Below are 4,505 nucleotides of genomic sequence, written 5' to 3' on the forward strand. Positions count from 1 at the left end.
CTACTTCAGAAAAAAATCGAGTTCACTAATGTAATATCTAGTACTATGACTTCAGTTAAAAAAAAAAAAAAAAAAAAAACAGAAAAACACTGTACATTAAACAGAAAGATACAATAGGGCAAAATAGGGCTAGAAAAATAATACTTCCTCCTGACTACTCTGTCTCTTCCTTTGTAAGATGGCCATGATGGCCTTTCTCTTTGTAAGAGAAAAAAAAAATATATATATATATATATATTTGAATAAGCAAATAGTGGAGAGGCACAGTTGGCTTTCTGTGCATATAAGTGGTCTAGTTGAGCAAGAAATGTTTCAAAGACCTTGAGTGCAAGTCTTTGTTTATTGAGAATAAGCAATCAATCAGTCAGAGCACACAACAAGACCTTGTTCAAACAATGGATAATGATGAGTGCCTTAGTCACACAGCTGAGATTGGACAAGCAAGCCTGACATTACCCACAAAAAAGGCAATGTCAACAGCATAAAAGTCACAAAATAGGAGAGTTCAGGGAGGTCCCAAGCACAGGAATGTTAACATACATTGAAATGGACAGCAGGCTTTCTTGACGTTGCTCTTAAACAAAAAGTTTATTTTTTAAAACTATCAAAACTGGCCTTGGAAACTAGTTTAAATAAATTCTCTACATTCAAAAAAACTATGACATAAGACCCACTTCTGTTAGATTAATTTAATGATATTAATAGTATCAAGATTATTTTTTCTTCCTGTATGTATTTGTATATGTTTTCCAGATTTCATTTACAGCAATTGCCCCTGTTTATAAGCTTCACTGAAAGCAGGCCAAATGTGAACAGCACAGAAGAGAAACAGTCCACATCATTAAGAAAAAATTAATGGAAAATCTGGTGCAAAACAAGAACTAATTATTCAGTGAAATACATCTCTTTCCATGTCTCTTTCCAGCTGTTTTTCAAATACAGTTCTCTGTATTTCAAATGAAATTCTAAGAACTTACAAATTTTGTAGCTGGTAGATCCTGACAGTCTCCTGATTACACAGTGATGGATGAACTTGCGCTATTTACACAAGAATGGGGGGGGATGTCTGGTGAGAGAAGAGAGACCAGATATGCAGAACTATTTCACATCCTTGAGTTAATGAACAATTACAAGATGAGAATGTCATTTGTTTCATCAGCCTGCAAAATATATTTGAAAACAGATCTTGGTTCAACATAAAATGTATGGATCTGCTTTACTCACTGTTAACTGCAAATATTAGCACATGTAGTCTTCATTCTCCCACATTTCCCTGCAAGTTAGTAGAAAACTTCAGATTAGCAAAACTATTTGTCTGTGAGGGTTTGCAAGACCATAAGACTGTGTCAGCTATCATGTAAGACACCAATTGATAAGCCAGGCTGTTACTGCTAACCATTTCTGCACTGCATGCCAAGAGCCCATTCCTCAAACCATTAGCTGGTAATATAAGCTGATTTTCCTTGAGACCTTGCAGAACTTTTCTGTTAATTTTTTAAAAATTTTGTTGTTGTTGTTGTTGTTTTTATATGGCTGCTGAAACTCATTTATTAGGAAAAAAAAATAGGAAAAAAAATTAACTGAGACCTTACTTGTTCCCAATGGAAATTATCTGCAAATAATCTAGAATCTAGCAAGTTGGTTTTGTTTGTTTGTTTGTTTGTTTGTTGATATATTGAGCATTCCTCTGGCTACAGAGGGCATTTCATCTCCATAAATAAGCATGTCTTATCTCGTTTATTTTCACATATACAAAAGACAAATGCTGGAAATGGAAGTCTGAAGTATATTTCACGGCAGACAGAACCAGGATGCACTTCCCTCTCCTGTGCTGCACTTGGACAAGGTCCCTCTAAGCCTTCAGCCACTGTTATGGCTATGAAACATTCATTTTGCTCAAGTAGAAAAGAATTAAATTACAGATTGACCACTGCATTCAACTGCTCCTTTTGCCCAACTGGGAAAACACTGTGTTGAATTTTAAATGAAGTGACTTCGGTAGACTTTCAGAGTGTGAACTGTTTGATGCCCTCTGCACCCCAGGGACTGCAGAAAGGCAACAGGTTTTTGGCTGTTTGAGATTTCAGTGGCTTAAAGGGGCAAAAGCAATGAAAACAGACTCTGTGCTTTGTTAATTTTCCTTCATTTAGAAAAATATGCATATGCACATGAGGAAGCTACTACATATGATAGAGTGTAAGGAATTTCTTGTTAACTATATCCATCAGTTGTTTTGAAGCACTGTATAGATTGAAAGACAGAAATATACACTTACAAAGGGTTCCTATTCACTCAAGAACCATGGCTACTTTTTCCCAGAGACTTTGTCTAAGGGGGCTTTTTTATTCTAAGCTTTTTTATTATTATTATAATATATAAGAGTAGTTTTGGTGAGATACTCTTAATCTGATCCATAATCTCTGAGAATTTTACACAAAGATGAAGGAAAACTATGGCTAAAATGCTTTCTGTTTCAGACCTCTCTTTTTTTCTCAGCTGGTTATAGGGCTTTCTCAAAAGATTAGCATGACACACTCTAGCAAGTGCGTAACCTACAACAGGGCAGATGAAAATTTGGATGTACTGTCACATTCTAAAGGTAGTGAACAACAGTTCAAAGTCAAAGAGGTTGTGTTCAAAGTCAAAGAGGCTAGTTGTGTTCCTGGTTGCAGGTTGTGTTCCTGAACCAAAGGGGAGCTGCCACTAATATCTTCAACAGTGTGCAGGGATGAAGGAATGGGAAAGCATGGGACTGGCACCAGCTGAGGGAAAGTTTCCGCTCTGCCCTGGGGATGGAAATGTCCCTTATAGCAGTGCAGGCTGGGGAGTGACTCCTCTCTTCTCTGCAAGAGAATCCTGGGCAAAGCGTACAGGATACTTCATACTATTAGCAAAAAAAGCATAGCCAAAATGACAAATGAATGACTGCTTCTTCCTGGCACTTGAGAGGTTGCATAGGTGTCCATTTTGGGGCTTACCAATAGAAGAGTTATATTTTGCAAATTGTAAAGAGTTCTGAGAAATACCATTTAGTTGGGGGCTGGAGCAGACACCGTTCAAGGAGAGGCTGGTGGAACATGTTTGTTCAAGGTAGAGAAGAGGACATGGGAGAACCTAATTGCAGTCTTCTGCTACAGAATAAGGGGTAACCACAATGGTGGAACCAAACTCTTCTCTGAGGTGCTCAGCAAGAGGCAACAGTCACAAGTTGCAGCAAGACAAGTTCTAATTGGACATAATGGGAAAAGAAAAAAATAAAAAAAATAAAAAAAAAAAAAAGAAGAAATAAAAATCAGACTGAGAGTGATTAAGTACTGGAAGAGGTGGTCCAGGGGTGTGGTAGAATCTCATTCTTGGGAGATTTTTGATACTTGACTGGACTGAGCAACCTGATTTCAATTTGAATTATGCTTGCTTTGAGTTGGAATAGATGACCTCTGGAGGTCTCTTCCAATTTTAATTATTCTGATTCTATGAATTGATAAATCTCTTTAACCCAATCTCATTCTTGTGGGCACAGACATTTTAGAAAGACAGAGATGGACTGTGGTCCTTCTGTCATGTCATCTGAAAGCACAAGAGATGGTCACCTCTAAGAGGTTGGATGCAGCAGCAGCCTGCAGTAAATCCTGGAGAATCAGATAGTGTTCTTCTATGTATCCAACCTCTTCTGAAGTGCACTGTGAAAAACACTGAATATTGTTAGAGTTTGTGTTGAGCCCAGAAGAGTTTACTATTTGCTAAAAGAAGACAGCAAAGCAGTTTGCCCAGAAGACCTGTGTTCTTGGAGCCTGTCCTGATCTCACAAGTTTCTTTCAATAAACTCGCTGAATCTCACTGGGAAGTCAGAATGAGACTGTCTTCATTATTACTGAGTGCATCCAAGTGACGTCCAAGTCCTTTGGACAGCTTTATAATATAAATATTTATTAATCCGAGTTACTATAATAGCATAGCGATTTACAGTCTGTGAGAATAGCTCTCTTTTGGCCTCCTCCCTGCAATTTTCTACAACTGGGAGTTGTTCTTTCCTTCACATCGCCTCACTGCCCTCTGAACTCCCCTTCACCTCTGTCCATCCTTCCTGTACAACTGGCCTTAGACTCTAACCTCAGTTCACTTCTCCACCCTGCTACTGTTTCATGCACTCCCTGCTCAGAGCAGCTGGTCTGAGAGAGCATTCATTTGGCATTTGTATGGATTTCACATGTTGACTGTCACTCTTATCATTCTTGGTACCACTTTCTGCATTTTTTTGCTTTGTCTGCTTCGACTTTGCATCAGACCAGGTGCTCAGATATACATGGGAATGGGTGTGGTGGAAAAAAATAAATTATAGCATATGGCATTTTAGAGCATAACAGGAACTTCATAACATTACCGTGAATGTCTAGGGAGTTAGATGAGTGCAAACTTCAGGAATTCACAGGGCCAGGCAAGAACCCATGGAGTAGAAGCAATGAGATATATTTGTATTTCCAAGTAAATTGCCCTTTTGTTGAACT

Source organism: Anas acuta, chromosome 2, assembly GCF_963932015.1.
Source record: "Anas acuta chromosome 2, bAnaAcu1.1, whole genome shotgun sequence".
NCBI classification, from domain to species: Eukaryota; Metazoa; Chordata; class Aves; order Anseriformes; family Anatidae; genus Anas; species Anas acuta.